The following is a 16,672-nucleotide window of genomic DNA, read 5'->3' on the forward strand; positions in this document are numbered from 1 at the left end:
TTATTTATTAACAAATCAATTACAATACTTGGTTGCTCAACCGTCAACAGCTTGACGATTGGCTTTTTGGGACACATTCCCAACATATTGTACGTAGATGACATCTTCCTAATTGGGAATGATATTTCCATATTGACCTCAGTCAAAGTATGATTGTCTAAGGAGTTCTCTATGAAAGATCAATGATAGGCATCCTTTATATTGGGTATTAAGGTCTATAGAGATAGACCAAATAAGATATTGGGACTTTCACAGAAGATGTACATAGAGGAGGTGCTAAAGAGGTTTAGCATGAAAAACTCCAAAAGAGGTTTATTGCCTTTTAGACATGGCATTCATCTCTCCAAGAAGATGTGCCCTAGCACACCTGAGGAGATTGAATGCATGAGCAAGATCCCTTATGCTTCGGCAATAGGGAGTCTCATGTATGCCATGCTATGTACATGATCTGATATAGCCCATGCTGTGAGTGTCACAAGCAGATATCAGTCGAATCCGGACGAAAGCACTGGACTTGTGTGAAATATATCCTTAAGTACTTGTGAAGGACTAAGGATATATTACTAGTCTTTGGGAATGGAGAACTCCAGATTCAGAGATATACAGACTCAAACTTTATGTCTGATATAGATGATCAAAAGTTGATATCTGAAAGTCTGTTCATTTGCAATAGTGGTGCAGTTAGCTGGAAGAGTTCCAAGCAGACGGTGATTGCTGATTCCACCATGGAGGCAGAGTACATTGCTGCATTAGAAGCTACGAAGGAGGCATTCTGGTACAAAAAATTTGCCACAGAGCTTAGAGTGATGTCATCGGATGCCATACCTCTTTACTGCGACAATAATGGCACCATAGCCCTAGCTAAGGAGCTAAGATCTCACCAGAAGTCCAAGCACATCGAGTGATGATTCCATCTGATCTGTGATTACCTTGAAAAGGATTATGTCGAGGTCAAGAGAGTCGACTCCATAGATAATGTGGCAGATCTGCTGACTAAGTCATTGGACCAGCAAAAGATTGAAGCCCACCTTGAGAAGATGGAACTTAGATATGTAGTCAATTGGCATTAGGTCAAGTGGGAGTTTGTTAGATGTGTGCCCCAGATGCCAGATCGGCTGACACATTCTTGTACAGATCTAAGTGCAAATTTATAATTTTGACTATAAATGAATAAAAGAATTATTCTTCTATCACATTATGTATATTGTGTCTATGATACATCCTTTGAATTAGTAGGAATGTAAATTCATATTTTCAAGAGTTAAAAATTTAAGGTATGAATTTACATAACTAACTCATAAACAGCTCCTGACCATAGGATCATCACGAGGATGGTGATCGATCCGGAAGGTTGGTGTACGATCACTTTCTTAGGGTAGATGTATCTTGAGTCTATGGTGTAGAGATATCAGAGCGAGAGTACAGGTATTCGTTGAGAACGAGAGTACTGAGTGTGACCACTTCGAGCAGTCATAAGGAAGTCTACCTTCTCGTCAATGACTAGCTCGATGCTGCAGTTGTGTGTCTAGTTCTTTGACCTGAGGTGCATCAACAGTTCACCTTGAGTGTGTTATAGTTTGACTACACCATAACTCGGTCTCCTGCCATTTGGAACCCTGAGGTGTATGTTGGCTGTAGCATATTCATTGTAGGAACTAGGTCGTACCAAAATGGGATCTATCAACCTCGGTAGATGAGAGGAGTAGTCTTATGATAATTGAAAGATCGAGTCCTTAAGCCCATGGCCATGGTAGAGTGAAATAATGGAAAGGAGTTTTCCATTAAGATTTCACATCGGACTCAGATCGATCAATTAACTCATATGACTGATGTTGGGTTTGATGAGTTCACCTTAACCCTAATTCAGTCGGGACTCATGATATAGGAACTCAATCACATAGGTAGCTGCACCGAGAGGTTCATCTTCAGTTCTGATGGGTTGCCACTACATACTGTTAGGTGTCATTGGTGAATTTTGGGAGCAATTAGAATGATATTGATGATCGATCATTCTAATTGTCTGAATCAGAAGAGTTCTGGTCCATCGAAAGAAGTTTCGATGATGTCAATGATGAGATCATGATATGTCTCATTACCATATAGAATTGAATCTAACTGGGTCACACAAATAAGGATTAGGATCTGGATATCATCAATTGGGCTAACCCAATTGATTTGGATAAGATCCAGTTAGGTTGAAGGAAATCGTGCTAGCACACGATTGAGCCTAACTTTTTCCTTGTGTAAACTTTTTTGTCTCTACTGAGCCAAATGTGATTTGACTCATCTCAAGAATCTTAGAAAGATTTCTCTCAGTTTAAATGAAGCTTGTCCAGCTTAGAAAAGGCTTGTCTTAATTCATGAGATGAATTTAAGACAACACCTGCTAATTCCTAGCACCTGCCAATTTCATTTTAGGATATCTGTCAAAAGTTGACATATGAGTCTTAAACTGAAGAGGGCTCATTGGAGGATTTTTGTAGAGTGTCCACAAGCCAAGCCACATCAAATTGGGCACCATAATCAAATTATGATGTGAGCCCAATTGGATTAATGTGGGCACCCCAAGTGGATAAGGATTGGAGAGTCTTGATCAATTTAAACTCTTGGGCGCCACCTCTATTTGTGCTTATCCAATGTTGGTGGCATCTTTTGGAGATAAGGTGGGATTCTTATCTAATATGATCAGATGACATCACTCCACCAATCAAAATTTTTCCAAAATTTATTGGAATTTTTTGATTGGTTGAATGATGTGGCACTGCGCAGCATACAGGGTCTATATAAACCCTGCTGCACCTAGGTTTCAAGGCAGAAGTTATTTTATGCACAAAACCCAATAGCTGCTGCCTCCTCCCCTCTTCTCTACATCCTCCCTCTTCATGTCCAAAGAGTTGGACATCTATCTGACAAAGAGCCAAGGTGTTGTGACGTCTGGAACAGAAGCTGCAGGACTTATTCGACAGGCTGCTGCTCCAACTTCAGGAAGACTTTTGAAGATCTTTCTAATCAAATTTAGATCTGATTTTTGGAGCATAGATTCATGAGGAGAAGATATTCCAGGTCCTACCTCATTGGATACCGGTAGAAGCCAGGCACTTGCATGGCTACATCAGAACCTCGGGCTGTGCAGAGATCATCTACAGGGTAATCAAATTACCCTTGAGTATTACTTGTTTCCTCATCCCTTTAGATTTATTTTAGATTTAATATCAGATATGAAGATTAGATCTAGGACTTAGATCTGAAATATATGTAAGATAATTTTTTTTTAAATTATTTCACCTCAAATTTGATGAAATCTGGAAGATCCTATAGAGGAAAAGTAATTTTTCTCCTTCATAATACACTATCTAATCTAGGGTGCTTGTCTGTAGAATAGACTACGTTAATAGGTTATGATAATATATACACACCATTATTCAAATATCCATAAAAAATAGTAACACCATTCATAATGATATTAACAAACTTGTTTCTTTATTGAAATTTCAAAATCATTTTTGGCCAAAAGGCCTACAGAAATAATATTTAAAAAAAAACTGAGATATAAATGATAATCATTAAGAACAATGGTATGGGACTCAAATAATAAGTTTTAAGATTCCTAATGCTAGAACTGAAACTGGTCTTCCATCTCCAATGTTCAGAAACCTCTTCGTCTTGCTCGAGATCTCCTATTGACTGCAACCCCTGCAATGAATTGCAAATATGGTAAGGGCTATCGGTATCCAAAACCCAGTCAGTTGTATCACAAATAAAAAAATTGCAAGGAGTTATCATATAAATACCTTGCCTAGCAACAGCTTGCTTCTTTCTCTGCCTGTTCAGATCTAGGGAGCAATGTACTGAGGATAATTCCTCTTCCAGTGCCTCCGCTTCTTGTAAAAGAAGCATTCAGCTTAACTCTTATCAAGCTTGATCTTTCTGGTCTGGTCCTGCAACTGATGTCCCAGCCTAAACTTGCACCTTCACTTTCTTCTTCTTGTTTTCTTCCCCTTTTTAAGGGTCAAGAACCAGAAGACAAACCTCCCACTAGTTCACCTGACTCCTTGTGGAGTTGGTGATCTTTCTCAAAGTTCTGAAGCAACCCCAGTAATCCCTGATAGTTTACCTCAGGCTTTGTCATTCTATAATGAGTGAGGAATGGGAGATAAGACTTGAGCAAGCAGAGTTCAGTATTGCATCTTTCCAAGCTGCTCATGCAAGGAAAAGCCGAGCTTGCTCAAATGCTCCATCAGCTCGATCATGTTACAATACATGATCAGTGACAGCGGCACCATCCTAATATTTTAGCGTTGAAGATGGGACAACTAGTCTTGTGCCTCTCCACATCATCAGGTGTGCCAAGGCATCCTCCAACATTGAAGCATGTCCTTTGGCTGAGCCGTCTCAAATCTATGATTGAACTCGTCACTCATGGCAGCCAGCATGATGCAGCGCACCATGGTCCTTGATCACTGAGCCACTTCTGCCTAAGTGTCTTTGACTGTTTCACATGCATTAACAGTGGCTCCTCAGGTGTAGGATCCGTTATCACATAAAAGGAATCCATTTATGCTCCAGGACTATCTTCAACTTTCGGTACCAGCTACCGAAGTTGGATCACACTAAATTATCATTGTCCAACAATGATCAGAGTGATAGAAAAGTGGTCATATCTGCATAAAAAAAATCATAACCTAATTAGTAATTGATTCATTAAACCTAAAGATTTAGATTTTAGTCAAAAAATTTTCTTATTATTTTATTCGAATTGATAGTTTCTACCTCCAATTCGATGAATTACCTTAATTCTTTAGTAGGTACTAGAATCCATTTAGACTGCACACAAGTCCAACTTTGGTTGGCCAACCCATGTGCATCTAAGGGTAGGTTCATAACCAATTATTTCTCTAAATATTTTTTAGTAATTTAAATTTTACCCTAGTCCCTAATTAGTAGGCTTTGGCCTCCACTAAAAAGGTCTGGTTAGGTCCAACCATTAACATAACCATACTTGGCCCATCTAGCCAATGAATGATTAGGCCCAACTTTGGTTGGCTAATCTAACACCATTTAGAAAGATGCAGTCAAAAAATCATATTATGAATGACAATTCCATCAGCCGATAAGCACCAAGCCTTTGGGCCTCCAATGATTATTCAACTGATGGACCCATTATCATCCACTTAATGGGAGGCTATGATCTAGTTATCACCATAACTATTTCATTTTAAGGACCTAATAATTTTAAAAGATTTAATTGATTTAGAGGAGGAGGTTAGATGAACCAGCTTATCATGATCCTCTCACTGGCTTCAACAAGTCATCTCAAGGGAGATCATTAAAAGGGCTGGTCTAGGAGCACCTAAATCAGTCACACTGATTTACCTAGCTGACATGGGTCAGCTCGAATAGTCAAGTGATCCGATCAAAGCTTGCCTTAGACACCATCAGAAATGGCCAGGTAAGCGGGCGCCCAATTAAAAATCACCGATCTGGTTTACCTTAGACACCAATTGGTTTAATTAGTTTCGATTAGATCAACCTAACAGTTTATGCTAGACCGCTTAGTCAAGAATCAAGTCCATTTGGTTCTCGTTAAAAATATGGACTTGATCAACTACAACTATTATAATTGATCTAAAGAATCTTTGACCTAATCTAAGATAATAATTGATTAGATTTAGTCAATTCTTAATTAAGTCCATCTTTAATCTAACCTTAGGTCTAACCTAATTAATGGACCTAATTCCACTAACCCATTAACCCAATATGTTATGGTTTGTGTCTTAGGTTCTTCAATTCACAATCCTAGAACCTAATCAAACAACTTCTTAATTCTCAATTAAGTTTTGGACTGAAAGTTGGGGTTCGACTTTTCGAAAATAATTTTCATGTTTGTATAATATTTTTACAATATGATTCTACCAACCAAGTTGCATGTTTGATTCATAATCAAAATGCAAGTGAAATAAGCATGAAATTACTTTAGATCTAATCTAAACAGGTTCATGTAATTGAAATAATTTTAACTTTAAATTGCGTAAAATTTTTCAGACAAATATATGATAGTTCTTTGCACGAAAATTATTAACAAAGAGATTTTATTTTAGATTTAAATACTTTATAAATCTAATAAATCATAAATTTAATCTAAATCATATCTAACAAATTTATGATTAAAGATAGATCTACACGAATTAGGATAATATTTGCACTGTAAAGGGTAAACCTTAAAGCAGGACAACCTACAGTTCGTGATTGATCTAAAAATTTTAATTTTAGATTTAACAATCAGATTATAAATTAGATCTAATCAAAAAAATAATCTAAGCATGCATAAATAATCATGTAATAAACAACCTAGGCTCTGATACTAATTGAAAGAACCAGATCTAGGGTTTCAGGGTTAGATCTTGAAACTTTTTCAAGATCAGGCAGTGAAAGACTAAAATAAATCAAAATTTATCTTATAAAATTAAAAAATTCCTAGATCTAAGATCCTATTACATGATTATTATATGATATTAAATCAAAAATTAAATATAAAGAGCAAGAATTATATGTTGATCATATCAACATGTTTCTATACTACATCTAATGTATGTAAAATATAATAGATCAGATCTATTACCTTGCAAGTTAGAAGTTCTAACTTTGTTGATCTGAGCTTGAGGATGATATTATGAGTCGCACATATGTTTGGCCTCTAGGAGTCATCCACACGAGCCCACGAATCACGATCAGAAGTTCTGGTCCAAGAAATTAGCACAGTATGCTAGTACTGTGCTGATCCTTCTTCGATGGTTGATCAGATACCTCCTTCTTCTTGATTTGGACTCTTTCAAAGATGAGAAGTAAAAGGAGTTTTAGATATGAGACACTCTCAGAAAACTCACAGATGGAGGAAGGAAAGAGGTGAACTCAGCAATCCTAGAAGAAGACCCTCTTCTTCTTCTCTTTGCTCTCACCTAGATACCTAATTTTGTGTCTATTATATCTCCATGCTATAACACTTTTTCTTTCTAATTTTTACACACCCCAAAGGTCACTCAATTATCTATAATCTACAAAAATTTTAAAAAAAAATTCATCTTAAATAATGAGATATGAAGAGTCCTTGTCTAGGTTAAATACCTAGTCAAGAAAAATCCAAACAGGGCAAGACAAGTAGTGCCCAACTCTTGGGTGCCCCCTCCTTTATTTTCTACCATGGACCACTAGAAAAGGGTGCACAATATGTGCCATAAAAGCCATGAAAATTCTAAAAAAAATATGGATAAAATCAGTGCCATAAAAAAAGAGTTTTGATTTCCTAAAATTCTATCTCATAGAATTTGAAATCTAAAATAATTCCTACTTTGACTTGGTTCACAACCACATTCCATGTAAAAGAAAAAGAGTGAAAAGCTTTGGGCATGCATGAAGGCCTGGGAGAGAAAGTTTTGTCTTACAAAATAAGAGAGAGTGGGTGTGGGGGACTAAGGTGGCGCAAGGTGGAATCCTAGTCTTACTAGGATTCAATCTATGACTTGTTCAAATTTGGTTTCTCAAACCAAATCAAACCAAAACCAAATCAACCCAATTAAAATAGATCTTAATCTAATTAAAAATTTAATTTAATCAGATTAAATTAGATTTAAATCTGATTTAATTTTTTAATCGAATTAAAAATTAGGTTGACCCAAGTCCTAATTGAACTAGGACTAGTTTTTCCTTGCACTTGGCTTATCCAATAAACCAATTGGACTTGATCCAATAAAGCCCAAACCAAATCTAACTAAATCATATTCAATTATACTTAATCTCAGTCTATTGGCTTAATCAAATTAAGCCAATAAGAATTCAAATTGCTAATCGATCCTCTTGCAACACTTGTACTAGGTTAAATGTCAATCATATTGATCGTTTAATCCTAGAATAATTTTTAATTGTTGATCAACCATCTGATCGAATCATGAACTCTAATGTGTGTGACCTCATAGATCCAAACCTAAGTCAGTAGTATAGAAATAAATTTCTTTACTAATCGAAGTGACCATCTGCAATGGTACCCGACGACCGGATAGGTCGAATGTGTAGAACAACATCCTTAGAACCCATGCGGATATAGTTTCCATATAATTCATCCCCTTGACCAAAATGCTCATAGGACACCTCAGAGTTCAACTGTCAACTCTGATCAGGTTGTCCACATTGTATTTCAAAATATCAAATCTATTTGATGGATTATCTTAGTCAAGGTTTTTGCTAAATTAAAATACAGCGACTCATTCTTCTCCAACTCTTGGAGTGGTCCATCCCATCTTGATCATACTCTGACTTCGCAAGTACTTGACTGTGCCCAGAAGCCTTCCATCACTGAATTAGAAATTTAGTTAGTTCAATACCAAAGCACAGTGAGTTGCTTGTAAGTCACTGAAGCGATCTTAGATCTAAGAGATACTTATACCTATATCTCATCAGAGACATTATGCGATAGCAGAATGCTCTAGAATTGATCACGTTCAATGATGATGTACCCTTACATCTCATCTGTGTACCATACCAGTATTTTCACACTCCTTGGTTAAGAGGACAACCAATCCATATAGCCTATAGTGACCTATACTCGATAGAAGCTGTCATCCTTATTAATAGCCTATCATTTGGTCATGAATAGTTTTAAGGACTAATCGATAAATCCTCTCTTTATCGAACCTAAATAGTCCTAAGGACTTCATCATAACAACGAAGTTCATTAGAAGATGAAAACTTATGATAAAAATACCAAAAATATATTTTATTTATTAATAAATCAATTACAATATAAGATTGCTCAACCGTCAACAGGTTGACAATTGACTTTTGGGACTTCCAACATTATGATAATTTATTCTATGACTTGTTCAAATTTGGTTTCTCAAACCAAATCAAACCAAAACCAAATCAACTCAATTAAAATAGATCTTAACATAATTAAAAATTTAATTTAATCAGATTAAATTAGATTTAAATCTAATTCAATTTTTTAATCGAATTAGAAATTAGGTTGACCCAAGTCCTAATTGAACTAGGATTAGTTTTTTCTTGCACTTGGCTTATCCAATAAACCAATTGGACTTGATCCAATCAAGCTCAAACTAAATCTAACTAAATCATATTCAATTATACTTAACCTCAGTCCATTGGCTTAATCAAATTAAGCCAATTAGCAATCGAATTGCTAATCGATCCTCTTGCAATACTTGCACTAGGTTAAATGTCAATCGTATTGATCATTTAATCCTAGAACGATTCTTAATCATTGATCAACCATCTGATCGAATCATGAATTCTAATGTGTGTGACCTCATAGGTCCGAACCTAAGTCGGTAGCATAGGAATAAATTTTTATACCAATCGAAGTGACCATCTAGCAATGGTACCCGACGATCGGATAGGTCGAATGTGTAGAACAACATCTTTAAAATCCATGCAGATATAGTTTCCATATAATTCATCCCCTTGACCAAAATACTCATAGGATACCTTAGAGTTTAACTGTCAACTCTGATCAGGTTGTCCACATTGTATTTCAAAATATCAAATCCATCTGATGGATTATCTTGGTCAAAGTTTTGCTAAACTGAAATACAGTGACTCATTCTTCTCTAACTCTTGGAGTGATCAATCCCATCTTGATCACACTCCAACTTTGTAAGCACTTGACTGTGCCCAGAAGTCTTCCATCATTGAATTAAAAATTCAGTTAGTCCAGTATCAAAGCACAGTGAGTTGCTTGCAAGTCATTGAGGCGATCTCAGATCTAAGAGACACTTATACCTATATCTCATCAGAGACATTCTCGACAGCAGAATGCTCTGGAGTTGGTCACATTCAATGATGATATACCCTTACATCTCACCTGTATGCCATACCAATATTTTCACACTCCTTGGTTAAGAGGACAACTAACCTATATATCCTACAGCGACCTATGCTTGATAGAAGCTGTCGTCCTTATTAATAGCCTATCATTTGGTCGTGAACAGTTTTAAGGACTAATCGATAAATCTTCTCTTTATCGAACTTATACAGTCCTAAGGACTTCATCATAACAACTGAGTTCATTAGAAGATGAAAATTTGTGATAAAAATACCAAAAATATATTTTATTTATTAACAAATCAATTATAATATAAGGTTGCTCAACCGTCAACAGGTTGACAATTAACTTTTGGGACTTCCAACATTAAGAAGATAGTTTTCACATCCATCTACTAAATTTCATAATCATAAAAAGCTGCTATGCAAGTAGAGTATGGATGGATTTCAGCATGACCACAAGCGAAAAGATTTCATGATCGTCAATGCCTTCGCATTGACTGTAACCTTTCGCAAGTAGCCTAGCCTTATCGATCTCTACTTTACCATCCGACCCAATTTTTTTTTATAAATCTATTTACATCCAATAGGTACAATACCTTTAGATGGATCTACTAAGGACCAAATCTGATTGGAATTCATTGAGTCAATTTCTGACTTCATTACTTTCATCCATTTCTCGGAGTCTATATCTAGCATTGCCTCATCATAGGTCTTGGGATCATTTCTAATGTCCCTATCTCCCATAAGAAATGCTTCCTCTAAATCCTCTGTAAGAATACCTAAGTACCTTTTAGAAAAATAGAAGATCCTACTTGATCTATGAGGTGGAAGAGGTACTATATCTACTAGCTCATTATCGAGTTCAAATTCTTGGACTCAATGCTCTTCAGAGACTTTCTCTTCGAGCTCAATCTTCCTCCCACTGCCTCCATCTTGGATAAACTCTTTTTCTAAGAAGATGGTATGATGGCTCACAATCATATTATAATCCTCAGGAAGATAGAAGTTGTATTCTATGATTTTCTTAGGATACCCTATGAAGTGAGTCCTAAAGGATCTAGTCTCTAACTTGTCCGCCTGCTGTCGCTTAACATAGGCCAGATGTCTCCAAATCTTGAGCTACCCAAGAGTTGGCTTCTTACTATGCCATAGCTCATATGGTGTGGTAGGAACTGATTTAAAGAGAATCTGACTCAAAAGATGAATTGCAGAAAGTAATGTATGAACCTAGAGAAAGACAGGATGGTCTGTGAAGCTCATCATAGATTAGATCATATCTAATAGAGTCCGATTCCTTCTTTCGAATACCCCATTGAGCTAAGGCATCCCTGAAAGTATCCACTGTGAGACTATGCCATTATCCTTGAGATAGGTTTGAAATTATCCACTAAGGTATTCTCCTCCTCGATCTGATCGAAGAATCTTTATGAGTTTTTTATCTATTTTTCTACTTCATGTCTGTACTCTATGAACTTTTTAAAGGCTTCAAATTTATGGTGCATCAAATACACAAATCCATACCATAAATAATCATCAATAAAAGTTATGAAATAGATATAGCCACCTCTAACTTGTACATTGAATGGACCACACATGTTAGTGTGTACCAGAGCTAATATCTCAGTGGCCTTTTCTCCTTGTGTCACGAAGGGCAACTTAGCCTTTTTTTTTGAAAATATGATTCACAAACCAGATAAGACTTGAAAATCAATGGTCCAAGATGATTATCTTTCTTTAGTTTGTTGAGTCTGTCCTCTCCTATATGGCCTAGCCTAAGGTGCCACAAATACTTTTGGCTAATCCTATCTTCAAATCTCTTAGACCCTATAGTATTCACAGTTTGCTTATTAATATTGACACTCGCATCCACATGCAAATAATAAAAACTATCAATCAAGAAAGTACATGCAACAACTTTATTTTTAAAATAAATTAAATATATATCTTTATTGAAATAAAAATTATAATTATCCTGTACCAGCACAGATATGAAAATTAATTTTTTACTAGCTATAGGTACATAATAGTAGACTTTAAAAATTAAACTAACTCCTAACAGTAATCACAGAGGGTAGGTCTCGACGGCCACAGTAGCAATCCTTGCTCCATTGCCAACTCGGAGAGTGATCTCACCTTCCCTCAGCCCTCTCACTTCTTTAAGACCCTAAATAGAAGTGCACAAATGAGCACTTGAACCAGAATTTAGAACCCAACTAGAAGAAGAGGAAACTATTATATTAGTTTCAATAACGAGCATATCAGATATACCTTTAGAAGGCACATCCTTCTTCTTACTCTTGACAGTCACCAGGTAGATCAGACAGTTTCTTCTCTAATGGCCTTCGACGTTGCAATGGAAACACTTTCCTTTATCGTCGGCTTTCTTCAAAACCTGCTTCTTAGACTTGGTCTCATTCTTTTGCTTCTTCATAGGCTTCTTCTTCTTCTTGAAAGAAGACTTTCTCTTAGAGGAAGGCTGCTCCACAGTCAGAACTGTACCCCTTGAACTTTTCAAGATGCCCTATACTCTTACCTGCATGTTCAATAATTCGGATAAAATGCTATCAATTTTATTCATATAGTAGTTCATGATGAACTGTCCATATGAATCAGAAAGAGACTGGAGGATCAAATCTACCTGCAATTTCTTATCCATATTCATGCCGAGCTTCTGAAGCTCATTGATGTGCTTGATCATTGTCAAACAATGATCATTGATGGACTGTCCATCATGCATTTTTATTCTAAATAGTCTTTGAAAGATCCCAAAGTGAGCTATGCAACTCTACTCACCGTACAACTCTTACAGGTGAGTTAACATCTCTTTGGCATTTCTCATATCTTCATGCTATCGCTGAAGATTATTAGACATAGATGCTAAAATATAACACTTCATCTTGTTATCCTCATCCATCCACTTCTCAAGTGTGGCTCATTGATCAGAGGATGGATGAGCTGATAACACAGACACATCCTGATCAAGGACATGGATAAGTTTCTCAGAACTAAAAATAATTCTCAAATTTTGAAGTTAGTCTTTATAGTTTGTATCGATCAACCTATTGGTATCGAGGATATGAGCTAAGAGGTTGGAACTCGACATGGTTATCTGTAGAAAAAATAATTTCTAGTTAGATATTTATACTTATAAAAATATTTGTTCTAGGGATTTTAAAAATAAACAAGGCTCTCACTATTTTCTCAAATCTTCCACACTCCTCAGGTAGAGAAATGAAAACCTATACACGATGGTTTCAAGTGGATACTGTGGTTTCATTAATCTATACCACTACATAAATAGTTATTGGTGAGCATAGACTAATGAGTGGACAACACTTTATCCATTACTTCACTAAGCAAAATATAGTGGGCTTGATCTCTAAGTCCTGTGGCCTCACATAACAATTATTGGCATATTTCTTAGTTAAGTCAAACCTATTATTTATCAACGAACGTAAAGCTATCATTAGGATCCTCACCTAATAGTTATTGGGCCCAATCACATCTCTACCCCAAAATATCAAATGTCAATAGAGTGTTTGTACCTTTTCGATGCAATCGAACCAATATAACCAGTCGAGAATGATTAATGCTAGAAAGGCACCCGCATCTTTACAATGATAGAAGATGATAAACACTTAATTTAAGTCATTTAAAAGTAGAAAATTATATTTAATTTATTTTATTTATTAAGAATTTGATGCTTTTTTTTTATGTTTTACAGGAAAGGTGATCGCCGATACAAAGAGTCTGATTCGCAGATCAAAAAGACTCAAGTTTGAAGAAAATTAGACTTAAAACTAAATTTAAATAAAAGAAGGATGCATACGGTATTCTAGAAAATGAAGAAACTATGCAAGGAACCCAAAAAGGATATAGATGTCGTTTTAAAGAAACAAAAGTTTCTTTTTGTAATTTTTCAATCAAAAAGGGCATGCAGTAGCGGAAGCAGGTAGCGGAAGGAGCGCACGGGCGGACGTGCAGGCGGACACGCGACATCACAGCATCGCGGCAGCGATCGCGGCATCAGGTGCGGTAAGGCAGGCGCACGGGTTCGCGGGGAGTTTGGCAAGGTGGACACAGTGGCGAACAGAGGGATCTTAAAATTAAAGGAAAAAAATTTAATACTTGAAAATACTTCAAGAGGAAGAATTTATATTTTCTTTATCTGCTTGTGATCTTTCCATCTCATCCATTCATCTTTTAGTCTTTAGTATTTTTTTTAGTCTCACATCGAAAAATCATGTAAAACTCCTCCCTCCTAACACCTATAAAAAGGCTTTTGTACTCCCATTGGAGGGAGAGCCCAAAAATTCTTCTAGAGCCTTACATAGAGGAAGAGAAAGGGACTACTCCATGAGCAGCTAGGCTAGCAGTCTCGGGAGTGGAGAAAAAATTTTGTAACGACACAGAGTGGGTTTATTGTTCTAAACTTTCTTGTATTTCTTTATATGTAATAAAGATTATGCTTTTTATTTAAATCATTATGAGTTCTTTATTTGCACTCTTTCATATGTTTTTATTTATGCTTTCCTGTTAGATTAATATTAGGAACAACTTTTACTTTCCGAAGATGCATCGTGATCTATGGGTACGGGGCGTGCCGAGAAAAGAAGAGTTGTTTACCTAGTACTTTTTGGAGACACATGGTGATCTATGAGTATGGGGTGTGCCAAGGAAAGATAGGTATTTTTTTTAAGATTAATCGCATCTATTTAATTAAAAAAGAGATACAACTCTGCTAGTGCAAAATTAATTCAAAACTCTCGAGCTCTTTATTTTCTAATTACATCAATTTTAAGATAATTTATTTTTTAAATAAAAAATAATGCTTCTTTCTTTTATTTTATAATCTCAACTTAGCCCAAGGTCTCTGAGGATACGATCTCGACTCATCCTACCTACGTAGTGAGTAGAGTTATTTTTAGTGCTATCAACGACTACGCATCAAATTTTGGTGCCGTTGTCGGGGATCTTGGCACGGTTGAATTAAAAAAAAAAAAAGCCACTGATATTTCATAACACTTAACTAAAATAGCGTAACCTCAAATATAAAAATTTTTAACTTGATTGGACACCTTATTTCTTTGCATTGCATCTCCATAATTAACTTTAAGGGTGCAACCCAGTAACTAAGATAAGGTGGGGATTTGATTACCCTTCCTTAGCCCACAAATCACTCCCTTGCATTTGTATAACCTAGACCTTAATCTAAAATTAATTAGACATTGACCCCTAAGGATTTCGAGCTCATTAGGACAAGTGACCCTGAGAGTTGAATCAAGTTAGACTTGGTCAGCTAGCTGGTGTCTAGGCAAGTGGTTTGCGAGATGACTGGGCACGAAGGAAGGTGGTTTCTAATTGGTTTCGTTCACTGACCTGACCAATTTAATTGGTGTCTAAGGAAAGCAACGGGGGAACTCCCACCGACCTTACACTTATCTGACCAGTTGGTTGGTCAAGCTCCGACTTGGAGGGCTTGAAGGCTAACTACAGTTAGGAGCTGTCTAGAACTAGGATAACTTTAGGATAGAGAGTCCACTGTGTGCTAATTTGATTGTAATTAAAATCTAACCACAACTAATTCTTCTATTAGTTTTAGGACTTCTTAGGATCTTTTCTTTAGAACTCTTTTCTCTCTTCTCTTCTCCTCTTAATAAAAAAAAAATCCTTAACAAACTAGGATAGTCCTACATAGACCTTTTAGTTGCATGTTAGGTCGACGATCACTAAAACCCGAATTGCAACCATTAGACGAAGAATTAGAAAAGACTCTTAAGACTATCTGAGTTAGAAACATGACTGCACCTGGTGAGGCTAATCCTTCATGCTCATTGAAAGAATATTTCACTCCATCCTCGTATACCTACTCTCCATACATTCAAGCACCTCCAGTAGAAGCTACCCAATATGAGATTAAGTCTAGCATTATTCAAATATTGCCATCATTCTATGGACTTAGTAACGAGGATCCATACAAATACTTGGATGAATTTCTTGAAATTTGTTCCACAGTAAAAATCTAAAACTTCTCTGATGATGCCCTTAGGTTGAAACTGTTTTCTTTCTCACTTAAGGACAAAGCCAAGCATTGGTTAAATTCCTTAGACTCTATAACCATTTCAACTTGGGATCATCTTCTGAGAGAATTTCTCAAGAAATACTTTCCAATCGGAAAAATAAATCAAATTAGAAAAGCTATCACTAGTTTTTCCCAATTGGAGGGTGAACTTTTTCATGAGACATGGGAAAGGTTAAGGGACTTCATTCGTAAATGTCCACACCATGCTGTCCCTAAATGGTAACTTTGTCAGTGTTTTTATGATGGTCTATCGAAGAAACACCGACAAATGGTTGATGCATCATGTGGTGTGACATTCATACTTAAGAGTGAGGATGAAGCCTGGCAGCTCTTTGAAACACTTAGTGAGAATTTCCTACATCATATGTCTGCCACTTCTAGAGAACAACCCATGCTTCAACAAAAAAGAAGTGGAATTTATTAGATTGGAAATGTCATGGATATCCACAGTAAGGTAGATGAACTGTCCCAAAAATTAGACCGTCTTCTAAATACTGGACAGTCTCCGATCCACCTAACCTAATCCAAGAAGTTTGTGCATTGTGTGCAAGTCCGAACCATTTTGTTAGTGAATGCCCAGTCGCACCTTAATTTTTTGAGTTTGTGCATGAGGAGATTCAGCAAGCTCAAGTTCAACAAGCTTGCAGATCAGGAAACGATCCATATTCGAGCACTTATAACCCCGACTGGAGAAACCATCCAAATTTTTTCTAGAGACCACAACCAGTGGTAGGCCCTGCCGCACCTCGACCTCAA

The 16,672-nt window shown here is 36.4% G+C and overlaps 1 non-coding gene across 1 annotated transcript; it reads right to left on the reverse strand.

Moving 5' to 3' along the window:
* Positions 1-16,020: 16,020 nt before the first annotated feature.
* Positions 16,021-16,126, reverse strand: LOC140852310 (small nucleolar RNA R71). Its single transcript, XR_012135214.1, has one exon. It is a non-coding gene; the product is annotated as a small nucleolar RNA R71 (small nucleolar RNA).
* Between the last annotated feature and the right edge of the window lie 546 nt (positions 16,127-16,672).

This window comes from Elaeis guineensis, chromosome 10, assembly GCF_000442705.2.
Source record: "Elaeis guineensis isolate ETL-2024a chromosome 10, EG11, whole genome shotgun sequence".
Lineage (NCBI taxonomy): Eukaryota > Viridiplantae > Streptophyta > Magnoliopsida > Arecales > Arecaceae > Elaeis > Elaeis guineensis.